Consider the following 20,371-nt stretch of genomic DNA (forward strand, 5'->3'; position numbering starts at 1 on the left):
AAATAAGTAAACAAACACATAATTTTAGGTAGTGGCCCATAGGTTAGCTTCCACAGGAAGTAGACTGTGAGACAGAGATTTATAGAAATCCTGTCAGGAACAGCACATGTGAGGGGTGAGGGGTTGGGCAGGGTTCTACAGGCTGGGCAGAGGGGAAAAGTTGAGCTGTGAAGCACTGGGAGCAGAAGCTTCATCCAGTGCTAACGGTAGCTCTGGAGCATTGGTTAGGAGAGTTGTCTCCATTGAGAGCAGGGGATTGAGAATTTGTACGCCTGTATGACGAGCTGTTGGAGACAGGCTGCCTCCAGGGAATGGACATAAATGCAGGTGAAGCAGCTTCTTCGGGCAAAGACCAATGCCTGGAAAGTGTCTCAGGTGTAAACTGATGGCAGCCAACACTCCGAGCAGTGAAAGCAGTGAGTTTCACTCAGTCCCCAAGGGGGAGCTGGGTAGCACACCACAGGGTCCTCTACAGAATGCTGGGGTGGTGGTGGGAATTAATCAAGGAGCTAGTGGGTAGGAATGAATCAGGGCAGTTATTTTGACAAGGTAGTGAGGGAAGGCCTCTCTGAGGTATCATTTGGGCAAAGACTTGACTGGTGTGAGGAAGTGAGCCATTCAAAATCAAGGGTACCAGTGGTTCTAAGCGGGCACAACAGGGAATGCAAAGCAGAGAACAAACTTGGCACAGTTGAGGGACAACAATAAGTCCAGTGTGTCTGGAGCCAAGAGAATGAGGGGGAGAGCGGTTTAATCACTGACACACCAGGAAACCAGATGGTGGAGGGCCTTGCAGACCACGGGAAAGAGTTTCATTTTGATGCTAAGTATGTTGGGAAACATTGGAGCACTTTGAACAGGGGAATATGATCTAATCCACAGCTTTGAAGATAGTACTTCACTACGTAGACAACGAACACACAGATGCAGAAGTGGAAGCAGGAAGACCTATTATAAGGCTAGTGCAGTGACCCAGGTAAGAGGGGATGTTGGCCGGCAACGATGTTTCATGACTAGGGGCCCTGGCCTGGAAGGGGTGGGATTCTAAATATATGATGTGTGGAGAAGCCTGAGTTTGGGAAGAGGGGACCTGAGAATGATTTTAGGTTTTTGGCCTGATGAAGAAGAGCAGGCATGGAGAAGGGCAGGTCATTAAGAAAGCTATTTCGGGTGTGTCTGGGTGGCCCAGTCAGTTAAGCATCTGCTTTCAGCTCGGATCATGATCCCAGGGTCCTGGGATGGAGCCCCACATTGGGGAGTCTGCTCAGCAGGTAGTCTTCTTCTCCCTCTACCTCTGCTTCTGCTCCCTGCTCATGCTCACTCTCTCTCTCTCTTTCTCTCTCTCTCCCTCTTGCTCTCTTTCTCTCTCTCTCAAATGAGTGAATAAAATCTTTAAAAAAAATGCTATTTGGATCCCTCTTATTTGAGGTGCCTATTACACACCCAAGAAGAGATGCCTGGCATATGGGTATGTTTATCTGGAGCTTCAGGTCCTTTGTAAGATTCTGTTTGAAAATAAATGTGTTACTAAAAATTTGTTAAACACACACACCAGAGAGACAGAGAGAGAGAGAGAGAGAGAGAGAGAGAGAACCACTATATCTAACCTGTCTATAGTTGAATTTTTACATGCCTTGGAATTTCAGCCAGAAATCCTGTGGAAAAATACTGAAGAAACCCTTGGACCACTGATTTTAGTTTTGAAAGAGGAGCTGGCTGGCTACTTCTAAGAAGCATTTCTATGCAGCAAGTTTGGGTCTTTCTGTTTTCTTTCTTTTTTTTTTTTTTTTTTTTAATTGGGGCAATTGACTTTGTTTGCAAGCCAAGAAAGGCTTTCTCTCACAGGGGGATGTCACTTGATCTATGTGATCAGGCTCCCAAGAGACTGATAAAACAGAAAATCTGTTCGTTTACTTTGAAGAATACAGTCATCTTATAATCGTGTAAGCCTGTCATGCCCATTCTTTCCCTATAGGTAGAAACATGGGTAACCACATTCAAATCAAAGGATTGCTTGATGAGTTGGAATCAGATAAAGAGAATGAATGATTCGAACATGTAAGTTATTAAAATAACAAAATAATTCTGGGCTGATTGATAAATAGCTTCTGCCCTGAGCCTTCTATATGCTCCTACTCACTGCTCTTCCCATACTAAGTTCCCCATAGACGTCCCAGACATTAGAAAATAAATGTGTAAATGCAGGATATGTAGGACCCTAGAGCCCTGTTCCAGCTGTAGCTAAAGACCTTCCTGTTTGATTGGCACCTGTGCCAAGTGGATTGTTAGCTATGTGGACTCTCATCCAGTGCTAGCAGCTTGAATCTCCTCCCCATCTCTACTACAATGAGGCAGCCAACAGCAGTCCAGAGTCTTCTAACATGTGGGTACCCTGCCCACTGCCTTGCCCCAGCCTCACCTTGGCCAGATTTTGAATCAATCCCGAGGAGCTCTCCAGCCTCCCTTTCCTCCATGTCTTGATGCTCCATCCCATTCTGACAGGCCATTCTGTCCCTGGGGATGTTTGCGTTGTCAATCCAGACTTCTCTGGTCTGCGATCCATCCTGTCCATTTAAGGAGACTTTGAATATATCTTCTTTGATCTGGTGCCAGCTGGTTTTATAATTTTTCCCTGAGAGGGAAATTACATTTTCCATTTCCAAGTTCTAGGGGGATGCCTCACAGTCAACCCCCACAGACTACCTACCCTAAGGAGTTTAATTTTCATGGAATCCAACAGAGCTACAGCTGAAAGAGACCTTAATAATCATTTAATTCAACCTCCTTGTTTTATGGACAAGGTAACTGAGGACCAGAGAAAGAATGGCAGGTTGAATTATTGTTTATAATGAATATAATATTTACTACCAGTACAAATCACAAAGAAGACATTAATAAACTGATCCATACCAGAAAGCTGCTCACTCTGCTTTTTTATAGCCGTATAAGCCTTGGTGACCTTCCTGAACAAACAGAGGCCAACGCCTCCACTGGGGAGACATCGGGGAGAAGTCAAAGGCCAGGGAGGCACCACAGGCAATAAAGAATCCAGGAGTGGAAGTCTCAACACCCACCTGACAAAGAAAGGGGAAGATCTCAAGAAAGAAGTGGTAGGGAGCTTTCGTAAATGTTTAATGAAGAGAGACATAGCGGTTGCCTGGTCCAGCCCCCTTTTCTCAAGCAAGGGATTAGTCATGTGACAGTTGTTTGTCCCAACATCCACTTCCTCTTTGGACAGTTGCTGATTTTCTCTTGAGGAATCACTCCCTCCGAAGAGGGGAGGTCTTGCACAGCTATGGACCCTGGTGCCTGGTTTCCACTACTGAGGCCAAGGCTCAGGGTCCTTCCTCCTCCTCCCCCAGCACAGTGGTGAACCCAACAAGGAGCTGCCCTTTGGCACTCTTGAGCTCACTCATGTCAGCTACCACACCCTGATCCAAGCATTTGCACGACAGGGCATTTCCTGGGGCTTCTGCTTCCCATCCCCCAGGGTGCCAGGGTCTCTGTCTGGTTCCCAGCCTTCCCGCTGTGTCAGTGTGCACCCAATAGCGTCCTAATTCAATTGCCCTGTTGCTCAAATGAGCCTGGATTGTTTCTGCTGTTGACAACCAAAACCTCCAGCTGACACACTCCTCAAAGTCACTTACCCAGAGGCAGAGCTAAGCCTGAGACCCAAGTGCCCCTGAATTTCATATAAGGGCAACATTATGAACTTAACTGTGCTCCCCGCCTCCCCCCTCCCACATGTTAAAGAAAACCCTTAATATCTCAGAATGTGACTCTGGAGATAGGGTCTCCACAGAGGTGATTAAGGTTAAATGAGGTCACTGGGGGGGGGGGTCTTAATCCAACATGAGGAGGCAATCAGGACACAGTCATGCACAGGGGAAGACCGTGTGAGGACCAGGGAGAGGACAGCCACACACGAAGGAGAGGGGCCTCAGAAGGAGCCAACCCTGCCAACACCTTGATCTTAGACTTCTAGGCTCTGGATCTGTGAGACAAGAAATGTCTGTTGTTGAATTCCCCGAGCCTGTGGCACTTCGTCACGGCACCTGAGCAGCCTAACGCAGGCACTTTCCACTGCCATGGCACCGGCCTGGTTTGGACATCATGCCAGCTTCGTCACACGAGTCAGCTCTGAAGAAGCTCAAATTAGCAGGCTGTTCTTAGAACCAAATTTCCTGGACAGGCTTCAAAAAACATTCTCTCTGCTGAAAGAGACATTGAGAGCCACTACAACCCCCACGGCTGAAAGTGGATCTTTCCCTCCCTTCGTTTCTGTAGTAATGGACAGTGCCCAGGAAAACAGGATAGATGGCTCCTTGGAGAAAATAGCATCATTTCTTAATAAATAAATGAGAAGTTAGGGCCCCAACTGAGAAGGAATTTTATATTGTTCTCCCAGCATCTGCATGGAGGATAAGAAGGAAGCAGAGACTTTATTCTAATATTGGATTGGAAGGGGGAGGGTGAAGACCTGCGAAAAAGACTCCCTTTCTCCCTCTCCTACCCCTCCGTGAACACATGCTTCCCAAAGCATCGCCAGGCTCCCTGCTGTAGGCAAACAATCACAGAGGTCTCTTGGGAGAAAAGAGTCCTGATGTTACCTCCCGGAGGGTCAGAAGGAAGTGTGTAGGACTGAGGGAATGGGAGAGGGTGGAGGCCAAAGGGCTGAATATTAATGGCAACTATCATCACCAGCTCTTAACATAATGGAAGAGCCCTTTGCAGGGCAATGCGGGGGTTGGCCTCACTCAGAAACGCAATCTCCTGGAGCACAGAGTGGGCAGTGACAAGCAGTTTATCTTCCATTACTCCAAGTCCTTAAATCACTATCAACCAAAGCCAGCAAAGGAATCGAATCACTGACTCCGAATAGGACTCCGAATCACTGAATCCCTTATCTTCCTAGCGAACGCACATATACACAAGACTAAGGTGCATTTTTATGGGTTGAATTGTATCTCTCCCTAAAAAAGTCCTTAACTCTAGATATTTCAGAATATGACCTTGTTTGGAAAGCAGGTCTTTAAAGAGGTAATCAAATTAAAATGAGGTCCTCAGGGGGGACCCTAATCTAATATGATTGGTTTCCTCATAAAATGGGGAAATTTGCACACAGCGACACACACAGGAACACCATGTGATGATGAAGGCGGAGATGGGAGTCATACTTTCACAAACTAAGGAATGCCAAAGATTGCCAGCAAATGCCAGAAGTTGGGGAAAAGGCCTGGGCAGGTTCTCCCTCACAGCCCAGAGAAGGAACCAACTCTGCTGACATTTTGATCTCACACTTGCAGCTTCCAGAACTGAGAGACAATAAATTTCTGGTGTTTAAGCCACTCAACTCACTCACGGCTCTAGCGAAAACTCTCATTTACTGAGGGAAGGTAAAGTGATCCCACCTCATCATAAAATACTCCACAGCAACGGATGGAGAAGAAGGAGTCCGAGTCACTCCTTGTGTCATGAGTTTGCCTGGAGAACATTTACTCAACCTAGTGGAGGTCCCAAAAAAAAGTCATTTTTCAAAGGGGCACTTCCTTTTTTGAAGAGTGCCCTCCCAGCCCCACTCCCAGACCAGCTGCACTGGGATTGTAGGTGATGGCAGCAAAGTAAGGAGGCTTTTTCCTGAAGTGGCAATGGACTTCCTGGACTGGAAGTCCAATCTGGACTTCCTTGCCAGATTTAGGATGCGTGATCCAATTTGAATTTCAGGTGAATGATGAATAAGTTTCTAGTGTATTTTCCAAATATTGGGCTAAAAGATGCCTATTTTTTTTTTTATGGCAACCCTACCCTGTGTCCCTCATTCATCCTCCCTGTCCATTCTCTCTTTTATCCCTAGTGGAATGGGGGTGATCCCTTGGCATAACAACGTATGAAGGTTGAGGTGTGCAACATGAAATAACAGCAAGAGACAAGCCGGGTTGTCTCATGGATGCCCCCCTCTGGAGGAACGGCCTCCACCTCCGACCGTGGAGAAGGTTAAGGCTGTATCTTGTAAGGATCCACTGACCAGGCTGACAAGGCACCCTTATCAGCTGTGATGATATGGAGCTCCCGCCTGGGGATGAGCAAAGGACCAGGAAAGGAAAAAGAGACCACAGCCAGAAGGAAGGGGACTCCTGGGCAGCTTGTCCATAGCTGACTCCATGAAGCTACAGGGTCACCTTAAGGCCCAGTTTTGAACCATCCTCTGGATTCAAATGTTCACATGATTATGTATTATTCTTCAGTTTTTGATCTTTCTGGTAAGAACTGCATGGGTGCATTGCATGGGATGCCCAAACTTGCCTGGGCTTTGCTTGCTCCTGGGCATGAAGCTGGGCACCCTGGACCCTGCCTGGCACAGGCGGTCATGTGAATGGTCAGTGAACCTTTGTCCCACAATGAAGGAACAATGGTGACCAGAAAAGAAAGTCTAACCACTCTCTACACCTAGGAAATAAAAAGCCAAGAGGTCAACTCCAGAGGGTCCTTCCTATCTAGGGATTATAAGAATTGTCTGCCGGCCGAGTGCCATGAGCCTGGCTGGGAGAAGTGGAGGACTCACTCCCTATAGGGCCATGAGCTGGAGTGTGAGCAAGGCTCAGTATGGGAAGCTGGCCCGTCCATGGGTAAATAAGGTCTGCAGGAACATACCGGTGTCCGTGTAGCTGGAGGAGGGTCTGGCTGGCAAGCCCAATGTCCAAGACTTTTGTCATAGGCCAGAGAGAGTGAACCGGTGGGTCTCCAGTGGAAAACGGCACAGCGCCAGCCAAGCTCCAGAGGTTTGCAATCTAAACAAACTGCCCAGGTGATAATTTCTCTTTTAATATTTTAAAAGTTGAACTTAGAGCAATTGATCTGGTGTCTGCTGTCCACAACAGAGAATGTCACCCTGCTTCAGATGTAGTGCACATGTGGAAGGCAAGAGTTTGGAAGGAAGGAAGGAAGGAAGGAAGGAAGGAAGGAAGGAAGGAAGGAAGGAAGGGAGAAAGGAAGGACAGGGGGGAAAAGGAAGGAGGAAAGGGAAGAGAAAGAATTTGAATAGATATTTAATCTGACCTATTTCCAAATCCAGTTTCTTCCTCTCGGTATGAAGTGCCCTGATGGGATAAGGAATTCGGTGCGAGCCTCTTCACACAGGCCTGCTTCCTTTTAGAGGATAAAGGTGCATTTGATTAGTTGCCCATGAAATCATAAGGAAAGGGCAGGGGTAAGGAAGAGAGGACAGTCAGAAGCTGGCAAAACGGGGACTAGCTTCCCTTCCAAGTCCCACAACGTGCTTTGAACTCATTGTTTTCCTGTTAACAAATCCCAGTGCATCAAAAACAGTTTTAATTACTGAAATCCACGTTGACTGATGAACAAAGGGGTTCAACAAACATTTACAGAATGCCTATTAGGTGTGAGCTGGCACCAGGCTGCCCAGGGGCAAATGCTGTAGAGATGCTGTCGTCAAGGCCCTCTCGGCCCAGTGAGGCTCACTGGCACATTGAATAAATCAGCATGTTCAGCTGCGCACAGGGACTGCTCCATGGGTACCTGGAGGGGCGACCACCAGCCTGGGGATGATGGGCGGGGGAGGGAGGCTGTGATGCTATCCAAAGTCTTTGGCCTATCAAAGAATGCACGTACCTTCACCTCTTTAGAGACCTACCGTAAAGATGCTGGTGCCAGAGGAGAATCCTGGGCTTTCCAGCCAAGGCAGCCATTTGTCCTTCTAGTCTGGTGATGCCAGTAGTAAGAGGCCAACAGTGACTATTTCATGGGTTTCCCTTTCCACGGCATGTTTCATACAGTACAAAATCCTGTGCACTATACACACCTGATTGTAGGAATGAAACTCATGATAGGAGTCCTGATATCTCACAATCCATTTCCTTTGTTCCAGTCATTGGTGAGGAGGTGAGACTGTTCTTACCTTTTTGTTTCTCTAAAACCTTCTGACATGCCTCATGAAATTTTGTTCATTCATTCAACAAATACTCACCTGATGCTTGCATATTTTCTAAGCACTGTTGGTGCAAGAGAGAGGATGACGGGAAAGGGCCTACTTCTCAGAGTTTACTGAGGCTCTCAAACTTGGCCTAGGGAACTTATTTAAAGATGCAAATCAGCGCTCGCTTCGACAGCACATATACTAAAAAAAAAGATGCAAATCCTCAGCCTGATCTTAAGAATAATTAGATTAAAAAATGTCCCAAACAAGGAGACAAACCAGGGCATTGGGGTGAGGCTGCTAGGGTCATGCGCCCTCTGTCTTCTAGCAAAGGTTGTGTGAAGATCCAGTGGCTGATTCTTGAGAACTCAGGTCTGCGGGAATGTGGGATTGGAGTGAGGGGGTCATCTGTGTCAGCTCCACAGGCATGTTGTCCCCGCAGAAGGGCCCAGAAGGGGAAAGGAGCATGAGAAAGGATGACCCCCTCTGCGAAAACTCCTCAGTACTTTTGCCTGATTATTATTCCATTTTGTCTAATTGCATTTTAAAATGCTCAGTGGGAGAAAAAAAAAAAAGCCAAGTCTTTTAATAAATTAAAAGCAGGTCTGCTTTTTAACCTGCAGCAGGTTTTTAAAAAGTCCTGCTGAGGGCACGCCGCTCAGAGAGATGCGGTCTTTACAGACGAAGCTAATTAGTGAACACCTTTGCCTCTGGAGTTGGAGGGAGTGTGAGGGCGCTGGGTTGCTGGAGTAACCTCGTCCAGATCGGGAGGCCACTGGGCTTCACAAAGGATGCCTATAGATTCAGACGCTATTTTCTCTTACAGCGAATCAGGAGGCAGAGAGTGTGTGGTAACCGAAGGCTCATGGGACCACGGGATGCAGCCTTTCTTGGCTCTGATCCTGGGAGATCATGTCTGATGTTTCCTCCCTGACACACGGTGATCAGGGACACTTGGATGCCCAGCAGAGTCAGATTTAGAGGCAGAACTGGGCAGCTGTCCCAGTTACCAATCTATGAAAGGCGCTAAAAGATCACGGGGAAAAAAAATCAGAAACACAGAGCCAGTTAACTCAGGTTTCCATGCATGACTCCTGATATAATTGGCAAAACATAAACTTCAGCCAAAGTACACCCCATCCTTGAGTAAAACCTAAAATACGCTCCTGGTGGGTGCAGAAGCTTTGGTGGCTTTCAAGCCTAGTACCGACCGGTCCGGGTTCAAATCCAGGCTCCATTGCTTATTCGTGTGTGACCTTGGGCAAGATATTTGCCCCGCTTACATTCCTACTTTCTCAGCTAGAACATGAGGGTGACAGCAGTTCTGGTTGGGGGATGAAACAGGCACCCATGGAGCGCTTAGAACACAGCCCGGCGTGCAGCCGTCACTATTTAAGGGTTAGTTCTTCCTTACTATTTTTGTGACCAGCTCAAGCAACTTGCCTGGTGCTTTTTGAGTCTGCACATTTATCTGAGGCCAGCCAGTTGCATGTTCCGAAGCTGCAGGCTCCCTTTCCTGAAACTCTGGAAGTCCTGCATAAGAAGCATTTATTACGTAGGAGTAATTAATTTTACTCTCTTAGAAATGTAAATCCCTTGGTAGGTTTTTAAAGAAACCACCTGATTTAGAAAATATAGAATAAATCTGAGCAAGGTCCAGTATCACAGAAAAGTGTCACCCACATGGAATCCCACTCCACTCCCCTCACCCCAAAAAAAGCCAAGTAACTTTTGGAAATGTCGAGCAGGTCTTTGTCATCGTAGCCCTGTATGTATTACTTCCATGCTAAGTGGGCAAGTAGCTGAGTTCTCTCCAGGTACGAGTGCTGGAGAATCTGTGAAAGATCATTTTAAGTTAAGTCAAAATGCCATGCTGTGTTTGGTATTTGTAAGACTCTTAATTTGAGCATAGGAGGTTTACTCACAGAATTTCCCTACCCCCCACTAAGTGGATGCGGAACAATATTTAAGGATACACTTGGGAAGGTGCCAAAGTATTGGCTTGCTCAGGCCTCATCTGTCAGTTTGATCCTCAGACCCCCTGCCCCTTCCTACCCTTCACCTGAGCGTAGCTGGAGGCAGGGCGGAAGCCAGAGCCCAGAACAAGTGCACCTGTGAGAGATTCCAGGCCTGGCAAGGAAGTCTCTAAAGCGGGACCAAGTCTTAGAAGATCGCTCAGCATTAGACGAGGTGTTGATGGGGAACAGTCAAGGCCCGTTACACTTCACCCCGAGAAGCTCAATCTCCTTTCAAATTACATCATCGTATATTTACCTAAAATCTATTACCTACACTGTATTTGTGAGCGGCTGGCCCGCTGTTATCCTGTTATTGAGTAATTTTGCTGTTTTACCAGTTGTGTCTTAAAATGTAAATTAACCTAAGTATTTTTTCACTGTAAAGATGATACGTGATTACTTTTGAGAATGTGCAAAATACAGAATCGCATCAAGACGACCAGAAAATGTGCTTACAATCTCACCACCCGGAGGCAAGAGCAGTTAATCATCCCGCGTATTTCCTCCCAGTCTCTCCCCACTCTCATGTGTAGATATGTTTTCCTTTTCTAAATACATTCATTTAAGTACAGAGTCGAGATTATGCTGTGTCCTGGTCTGATTCAGCCACTTAACTTTAGATCGTAAGCATTTTATTTCCTGCCTCACATCAGTTAGGGGCCTCCGGGAAACAGTTTCCCTCCAACCTCCTGAGGACAGGTGAAGGGACCTGGAGGGGTGCTGGAGAGCCCAGTGAAGAGCTCCCCCTGCTTAGCCTGCAGGGTCTGGGGGGGGGCCTCCCCACTGGAACCGGAAGGGTGAGGGTGGGAGGGCCAGGGGAGGTGCTGGCTGACACAGTCAATGGCCCCCCAGGAGAGAAACAGCCCAGGAATCAAGAACCCCACCTCCACGCTCCTCCTGCTGTGCCTTCCACCCCACAGATCCAGAGAGCGGTCCAGGGCAGGGAGCCCAGATGGTGCAGAGTGGACCCGGAAAGCAAAAGGAGAGCATCTCTGAGGCATATCATCATAGATGCTTTATTTTTTTTTTCATAGATGCTTTAAATACACTTTGAAAAACAGGACTGCCTAGTATTCCCTGGTATTCCTTTAGAGGAAAGTGCCTTAAATTATTTAACCAAATCCCTGTGGATTCTTTTGATTTTTTTTTAACCGTATAACTAGCACTGCAGTAAATATTCTTATACATACAGTTTTTGGCTACATCTCTGATTATTTTCTCTGGATAAATTCCCAGAGGTGGAATTACTGAGTCAGGGGAATCTACATTTTCAAGGCTTTTGATATATATTGCCAAATAGCCCTCCAAGAGGCTATTATACCAATTTAAATGTCTACGAGCAACGCATATCGAGTTTCTAATCTGGGGAGAACCTGTTAATTAATCTATGATGCAGGTTACTAAAAGCACTGCCTTCTGGAGATCTAGTGAGAGATCCCTGGGTTGGAGAAGATTCTGGAAGGAAGAATCAGCCTCTCCAGGGCTGCCCTGGAGCCCCAGGTGCATGAAAGGTCACACCTCTTGAGCCCTGAAAACTGACCTGTTTTCAAGACAGAAGAAAGCTTCAGAGTCAGTTCACTGGGGGGTCACCAGGAGTGTCTGACAATGGGACATGAGGTGATGGCCACCAGGTTGGAATTTTGTTTCATTTGACCTCATTTACCCAAGGCCAAACGTACAGTAAACAACAGTGGATGGTCATATAAGGCTCTTCGTGAGGTCATTTCCTTCGAGAATAGTTCCACCCAGCCAAGAAAGGATCAGAGCAGGACTGGGGTGCAAATGAGAAGCCAGGGCAAGTTAGGACAGAGGGTTAGATAAGAAAGGGGAGGGAGGGCAGAGGAGGAAGAGGGAGCAGAGGGTGAAGCCAGAGCTGTGGCTGGGGGCCTGTGAAACTCCTCTCCTGTGAAGAGCCCCCAGTCTATGACCCTAACTTGAATGGACAGGGTCAAGGAGAAAGGACATTCTGGAAGGGAGCAGGGATCCCTTACTGAGGAAGCACACGCTGGATTCTATTTTCCTTCCTTCAAGGAAATAAACAAGTGCCCCAGGGGCCAGAGACGTCCATCTCCTTTGTGCATCAAGAAAAGACTTTTTCAAGAGTCTGGGGTCCCATCAAATAAAGAATAAGAGTATCATGAACAGGGCTGCCTATATTTGTGCCTTGGCAAATAAATCACATGAATCTTTGGTAATTTAAATTCATCACAAAGAAATAACAGGCCAAGTCCAAGGAGGCATAGATATATATAGATGTATAGTCTATTATTGCTCGAGGAGAGTATAAATATTAATAATAGTCAACTTTGAGAGTGTATTTTGTGCTCTTGATGCAATTTAATCCCCTGACATCAGGAGACGAGTCAGGTAACCTATCCGGCCCTGCCCAGGCCCCACATCCTAAACCTGCTCCTGACGAGTGCCTTCCACCCCTACCCCCCACTGAAGGCACACAGGGAAGGGCTGCAAGGCATGTTGTCAATATGGGAGCCCTGTTTGCCACTTGGGCATTCATTCATCCTCCATTTCCTTACAAACATTCACGTGCCCCCAAATGACCCAGAAGGCTTTTCTCCCAAGTGTCTTTCCCAAGCTGCTCCCTCACTACATTCAGTGCTCAATGCTGCCTCCTCCAAGCAGTCTTCCCCGACCACCCTATGTAACATAGAGCCCATTCAGCTCTCTACTCCCTTATAGCACTTGATGTTTCTCTTATCACCATCTGATACGTGTGTGTGTGTGTGTGTGTGTGTTTAAATATTTATTTGTTTGCTTATTCTGTGTCTCCCACTCCAAGAGTGGCATTCTGAGTTCTTGCTGGAAAGTGACTTGCACACAGAGTTTGCCCCTCAGGTCCGGCTGAGCCCATTTCCAAGGTCCTGAGGGCTTAGCTGTTTTCCATTGTGTGGAGGTTCTTGGTTGCCAGCAACAGAAACCCAGTCAGACCAACGTGGGTGAAAGGCCAGTTCATTGGGAGACACAAAGCCTGGAGGGCCAGGCTGGGCCCAAGAGACATATAGAAAGCTGAGGAGGCCAGGGAGCTGGAACCAGAGCCCAGGTCACCATGGGAAGGGGTGGTTGGACACCAGTAGGAGGTCCCTACAGTGACACTCAGTGCGGCTGCCTCTAGACCTCCAGTAAATGGCAACAATTTGTAAACCATACCTCTTTCTTTCTGTCTTCAGAGCCCTGTGGATCAACTCAGCCTGAGTCACAGGCCCACCCCGCTTCCCTCACCTCAGCTTTGGCTTCCAGAGGGGAAGGCAGTACTTCGAGACCCTCCAGGGTAGTACACACTGAAAGATTATTCCTGATTGAAGGCAGAAACCCTCTATAGATAGCTACAACACGTGTCATTGTGAAGCAGCCTCATTCCCAAAATAGTGACAGAGATTCACTAACTCCCCTCAGTAACAGGTAACTAGCCCATACACCCAAAGTCTGGACTCTGGAAGCTTCTTCTTTGGCCAGCTGCTGGCCAAAGCCAGGGCATCTGTTTTAAGACCATACATGGGTGGATCTAGCAGCATCTTGGAGGCTTTGCTCTCATAAGGGAGGGAGGAGAGTGGTCTGGGATGGTGAAGCTGTGCTAGCCAGGGTCACCTGTGAGGAGCCAGGGGACACATGTCTATGGCAGGCAATGGAGGCAATGGCAGGCTCCTCCTAAACCAAGATAATTGGCTGCCTCCCTAGGGCACTGTCACACCACATATGGGATTTTTTTTTTTCTCTCTTTGGTGGCCTCTCCTGAGGAAAGATCAATTAACCTCAAGCCTGTCTTCAAAAGGAAAGACTCTTTTTTCTTCTGAGGACTAGAAAAGAGACCCTGGAAGCTGACACATCCTTTTGTTGATTCTCCACTCCCCTCTCTCAGGGTCCTGGAGAAGCGATGCTGGCCAACAGTCAGCCCAGGCTGGTCCCTGACACCAGACTCAAGAAGACTTAACACTTGCGGCATAGAAGCCACCAAGTCAGGTCTCAGCGCCTTGGGGTAACCTGCGCCGGCCTGTGCTGGGGGCCTGGTTTCTGACGAGCACCTGACTCTTCCTCGCCGGCAACCAGGAGGACACATACCAGGTTTCAGGCTTCAGAGGGAGAGAGACGAGCACTCCCAGAGATCTCAGCTCTTGGCTCCTTGCAGCCTCTGTGTCTGTCTCCTAGATACGAGGCAGGAGGCCCCTAAACCATCCCCGGATGATGGGCCTCAGTCCTATTTTTAAAAGCCCTCCAGGAAATACACTTGCTGCCTACACTTCCTCCCACCCCCTCGCTCTTCACTGGCTTCTGATCTGGCTTCCGCCCCACCTCGCTCCTCCTGGAGCCTCAGGAAGGACCCCACGGGCCTCCTCCTCAGCCACAGAGCAGCAGCCTCGCCTCAGCCTCAGCCTCAGCCTCAGCGTATGACAGGAGATCCTTCCCCCCCTGGTTCCTGGGACAGGAAGTGCTCCTCGTTTCCTACCTCCTTCATGTGCCACCTCCCCACGGAGCTGCCCTAACTCCTGCCTCCTGCCCCGCCCTGGGGCCTCCCCTGGTGCCTCCCAGCCCATGGCCTCCCACCCACCTGCAGGCCGAGCCGGGTCTCTCCTGGGCATCTGACTGTCCCAGACCCAAAGGGGCATTCACTGCTCCGAACCCATTCATCCCCTGCTGGTGCCACCTCTCTTCAGGGCGCCACCAGGGTCCGGGGATCCATTCTCAGCCCTGAGTACTATGTCTGGCCTGCCCACCCGTCTCGCCTCCCACACCCAACCATTTGCCAAGTCTCTCTTCGCCCCACCTCCGTCACCATCCTTCCAGTCCCGTCACATGCTCGTTTTCTAGTCTTCCCCAGATCACTGCACTGATCTCCTAACCGATTCACCCCCCACCACCCCTCCCACACGCCTCTCCCCATAATCTGGATTCTGAGCGTCTTCAAAAGTACACTTCTTAAAGTTCAGTCCAGAAGGTGTTATCTTGTCATTCCCCTGCTCTGAAACCTCCAACGGCTCCCATTGCTGGGAGGATAATCTCCCAACTCCTAGGCCTGATATTAAACTCTTCATAAGTCAAGGTTCTGCGGATCTATGTTTTGTCTCTTCTTTAGGTGCAAATTTCTGCCTTTCAGCTCAGGTTCTCACTCATTTCTCTGAATACTCTGTGCCTTCCCATCTCGAGGCTTCTGCTCAAACTGGATCATTTCTCATGGAATGCCTGTACTTTTTACTTGTTTCTATCAAAATCCTACCTTCCCTTCAAGGCTCATCCCAAATGCCACTTCCTCCCTGAAGCCTCCTTGGATTTCCCCAGCCAGGAACGCTTTCCCTTCCTCACGCTCCCTGAGTTGACTTGTGTTTCTCTCGTCACACTCATCATATATGACCTCGTGTCACAGCATTTGAGTATGTGCATTATTGCCTCCACCCAGGGCCACCTCGCGGAGGGATTTTTGTCCTACTGGCCGAGTAATTTGCTCAGGGTTGGTGTTTGTTGAGTTAGGTCCTCAGGCTAGCTAAGGATATGTTTGCTTCCTTTTCGCTGCTTGAAAATGCACGCTCCAAGTACAGCATCACAGGATCACATCAAGGTCAGGAATATGGAAATGTGTTCTGTTTGCAGCCACGAGCGCAAATCCAGAAAGCAGATCAAAATCCAGTTCTTGACAGTCTCCCACCACTGCTGCATAGACCTTAATTACTCTTATGGAAAATATTCAAGGGACTTAATGAGCCTGGCGAGGAGGAGGGGGCAAGTGTGAGGGAGCCAGGGCTGCTGCTGTCAAGAAACGCTTTCTTCCTGTAACCGTATCCCTGGGGCCAGGCCAGTACCTCGGCTTAATCCCCCTCCCTGTGGTCACTCAGGATATGATTACTGGCATCAGATGCAAGCACATGTTCCTGTTCCATTAATCTGAGAGAGGCTGAGAGCCTGAAAGGGGAGCCACTAGGGCATTGCCGAGTTGGTCTAGTTACCACCTCAAAGAGGAGCAGGGGAGGGGGAGAGGAAGGATCCGGCAGGTGGGCCAGCAGAGGGGCCTACGGAAGCCAGGCGAGATGAGAAAACCACACGGGCGACAAGTTCCTGTCACCGGGAGGCCGAAGCCCTCAGCTGTTAGGAGCTGGGGCCTGCAGCAGGGCTGGGCACACCCGCACGCGGGCACACGCGGCCCGATGCAACCGGGAGGTGCCGCGCTCTCCCCCTTGGGTCTCGGCAACCGGCCTGTCACCCCCTGGGGACACTGCTGCTAGGGTGTACAGTGAGCCACGTGACATAACCTGCCTCGCACACGGCAGCGAGGAAGGCGTCGACAGCTGCCCGCCTGCCAGGTGGCGGTGGCCACGTCTGAAAGCCATACTCTGCTGCTCGGCGTGTTTCTGTTCCAGGTGCCAGAGCCCGTGCAAGTGCTCAGGTGGCCTTGTCTCTCCCGAGCAGCGTCTCCCCGCACTGGGCTGGGGGCCAGGTGGCCTTGCCTCCCCATAGGTTTCTCCTGTGGGAAAGCTTGCGAAGCTCCCCCTCTGCCATCGGATGGGTGCCAATGGAGGAACCCACCAGCCTTAAACACACATCTTATTCCTGAAGGGGGTGTGTGTGGGGGTCTCTTAAATGACCCAGTCCCCTCAGTCTAATCCAGGTGTCCCCGGCCAAACATTTCTTAAAAGTGCCTGGGAAGGGCCCAATAATTTTGGCCGAGTCAAGGTCCTGGGGCAGCTGGAAAGCCAAGGTCATAGGTTATGGACGGGGAAGTACTGGATTCAGTGTTCAGCTGTGAACCCCGTCGTTCCATCTGGGACTGCTCCCTCCTTCCTTTCTCTCCTCCTCCTCCTCCCCCTCCTCATTGCTAGCTTCCCAGAACCTCAGCAATGCAGACAGGCAATTTCTTCAAGAATAGGCCTTCAAATTAAAGGTTACATTTTCGCGTCTAGCTAGTTACCTGGCAGTTAGGGGGAGTCAATGCAGGAGTAAAGGATTCTAAATGCAGAGGAAGAAGGGCTCCCCAAGCAAGCAGGGTTAGGCTTAACCCCCAGGAAGCTTAGAAATTCGGAGCTCCAGGCAGAGTGGCCTCATCCACTGCCCGAAGCCTCCCTGCCGGGCCTCCGGGCCTCCACTCGGCAGCCAGAGTACAGCTGTGGACCCGCTGCCCCCACCGCCTTCCTGCCAGGCTCGGCCGAGTGGGCGGAGAGGATACAGGGACAGTTAACAGCAGGAGTCTTAGCTCCTGGCCCGGGGCCCTTCCACAGGCTGCAAAATGAGCTTAAGCTGTCACCCAAACAGGCCCCTGGCTGCTGCAAGGCCCCTGCACGTGCCCAGAGCCTGTGCTTCGAGGAATGATGAGCAGTCGACCTGAGCTGTACCCCCAGGTTTGGAGACCAGTGTGGGGGTCACCACTGACACCTCACGTGTGCATCAGAAGGCGGCTCGGAATCCTCCATCACAAGGATACCTACAGAAATAAGTGTGGTGGGCACTCAGCTCCCGCTGGGCATCGGTCTGAAGACATCGGTGAGGGGAGCAGAGTCCGAGACCGGAAAACCGCCTGCCCCCCAGATGCCTGTCCTGTGTCTGTTTGCAGAGAGACTGACCCTGAGCCCTGTGGATCCCCAATCTTCTCCCACTCAGAAAGTAGCGCTCACCCCTCATCAGATGGAGATGTCAGATCACTGGGGGACGAGGGGACTCGTGTGGCTTTTCGCTGTTATAGACATTTTTTTTTCAGATTTACATTTTATTAGGATATAATTTATAGACAGTAAAGTTACTCTTTTTAATGTAACAGTTCTATCAGTTTTAACCACCACTTACCACCACGTAACTCTCATCCCAATCAAGATATTAAAGCATTTTCATCATCCCCAAAAGTTCCCTCGGACCCCATTGCCATCAATCCTGATAGCTCAGCCCTGGCTCCTTGGCAACTGCTGATCTAGTTTCTGTCCCGATAGTTTTGACTTTTTCCAGAATGTTCTAGAGTTGGAATCATACAGTATGTAGCCTTATAATCTGACTTCTTTCACTTAGCACGATCCACTTCAGATATATATGCGCCGCTGCGTGTCTGCAGCCTGTTCCTTTGTATTGCTGAGAACTGTTCCAAGAATGGATGTACCAACAGTCCATTTAACCATTAACCAGTTGATGGGCATTTGGCTTATTTCCATTTTTTGTGTGTGATTAATGATAAAGTCGCTAAAAACATTCAAGTGCAATTTTATGTGTGACCATGGAGTTTTCATTTCTCTCTGGTAAGTACCTAAGAGTGAGATTGTTAGGTCTCTGGTAAGTGGATGTTTAACTTTATAAGAAACTGCCAAACTGTCTTTCCAAAACGGCTGTACCATTTCACTCCCCAACAATGTTGAGACTTCCAGTTGTTCACATTTACATCAGTTCTTCTTGTTGTCAGGTTTTATCTTATTTTATTTTAGCCATCCTAATACATGGTTGTATCTCATGATGGTTTTAGTTTGCATTTCCATAATGACTAATGATACTGAAAGTCTTTTCATGTGCTTATTGACCATTGATGGAGCTTCTTCAGTGACAGGTTTCTTAAAATTTTCTACCCATATTTTATGAGGTTGTTTTCTTATAATTGAATTGTAAGATTTCTATATATTCTGCATATAAGCCATTTATCAAATAAATGCCTTGCAAATATTTTCTCCCAATCTATGGTTTCTTTTTTTAGTTTGATAACATGGTCTTCCAAAGGGTAAAATTTCTTGATTTTGATAGAGTCCAACTTATCAATTGGATTGTGTTTTTTGTTTTGGCATTAAGAAAAAACTCATTGCTTAACTCAAGATCACAGGTTTTTCTCTATGTTTTCTTTGAAGTGTCATAGATGTATGAGTGAATGTTATCACTGTTGCATCTTGATTATTAGAGCTTTATAATGAGCTTTGAAGGTAGCATTGGATTCCCAAACTTTTTGTTTTTTTAATTGGCTTGGCTATTCTGGTTTCCATTTACATTTTAGAGTCCACTTGTTGATTTTTATTAAAAAATCTTGCTAAATTTTTACCTGAGATGTTACTTGAGATTTCATTAAATCTGTAGATCAGTTTAGGCAGAATTATGTTCCTAACAATATTGAAACTTCCAATTCATAAGCATAGTATGCCTCATAGTATTTATTTAGGGGTTATTCAATTTTCTTCATGAAAGTTTTGTAATTTTCAGAATACAGACCCTGCATAAATTTTGTTAGATTTTAACCTAAGTAATGAGACTTTATTTTCAGTGGTGTTTATTTAATTTCAATTCACACATTTTTATTGCTATTGTAAAGAAATACAGTTGCTTTTGGTGTATGGACCTTGTATCATTCATCCTTGCTAACTTCACTAATTCTAGTAGCTTTTCTTCATAGATTCTTAGGACTTTCAATATAGTCTATTTTGATATTTACAAATATATTTCTTCCTTTCTAACCTATATGTCTTTAATTTCTTTTTCTTGTCTTATTGCACTACCTAGGACTTCCAGAATAGTTTTAAATACAAGTAGTGAGAATGGACATACTTACCTTGTTCCCAGTCTTAGGGGAATATTATTCTTCATTAAGTATTTGACCGGAAAAGTAAAAAATATTTTGGCTTATTTTTTTTTTTGGCTTATTAAGTATAATGTTAGCTATAGGTTTTTTTGTAGTTGCCATTTACCAGATTGAGGATGTTCACTTCTATTCCTCACTTTCTGAGACTTTTTAAAATCACGAATAAAAAAAAAATCACGAATAGATTCAAATACCATCAAATGCCTTTTGTGTATGTATTAAGAAGATCCTATAGTTTTTCTTCTTTAATCTGTTATATGATGAAATAAATTGACCAATTTTTAAAATGCTAAATTAATCTTGCAGTCCTGGAACAAACCCAACTTGATTGTGATGTATTATCCCTTTCATATGTTGTTAGTTCAATTTTCTAATATTAAATTGATGAATTTTGCATTTTTTTCCATGAGGGGTATGTGTGTGATTTTTCTTTTCATGTGAGATCTTTGTTTTTGATATCACAGTAATGTTGGCATCGTAAATTAGGAAATGATTGCTCCTTTTCTATTTTCTGAAAAAAATATTGTGGAATATTGATATTATTTTTTTCCAAAATCATCTGGTACAATTTTGCAGTAAAATATTTTAGGCTAAAGTTTTGTTTTGTTTTGTTTTTTATAGGAAGGCTTTTACTATAAATTAAATTTCCTTAATAAGATATAGAATGATTCAGGTAATCTATGGTTTCTTGAATGAATATTCCTTGGAAGAAATTTGCCCTTTCACCCAAGTTGAATTTATAGACATAAAGCTGTTCATAATATTCCATTATTAGCCCTTTAATGTCTGTCTGATTTGTAATAATGTTTCCTTTTTCATTCTTTTTTTTTTTAAAGATTTTATTTTTTTATTCATGAAAGACACAGAGAGAGGGGCAGAGACACA

General features: G+C 46.9%; 1 long non-coding RNA gene across 1 annotated transcript; it reads left to right on the forward strand.

Annotated features, from left to right (window-relative positions):
* The first annotated feature begins 484 nt into the window (after positions 1–484).
* Positions 485–3,118, forward strand: LOC112654616 (uncharacterized). The gene is made up of 3 exons (XR_004805004.2): positions 485–976; positions 1,976–2,058; positions 2,941–3,118. It is a non-coding gene; the product is annotated as an uncharacterized LOC112654616 (long non-coding RNA).
* Positions 3,119–20,371: the final 17,253 nt, after the last annotated feature.

This window comes from Canis lupus, chromosome 15 (assembly GCF_003254725.2).
Source record: "Canis lupus dingo isolate Sandy chromosome 15, ASM325472v2, whole genome shotgun sequence".
NCBI lineage: Eukaryota > Metazoa > Chordata > Mammalia > Carnivora > Canidae > Canis > Canis lupus.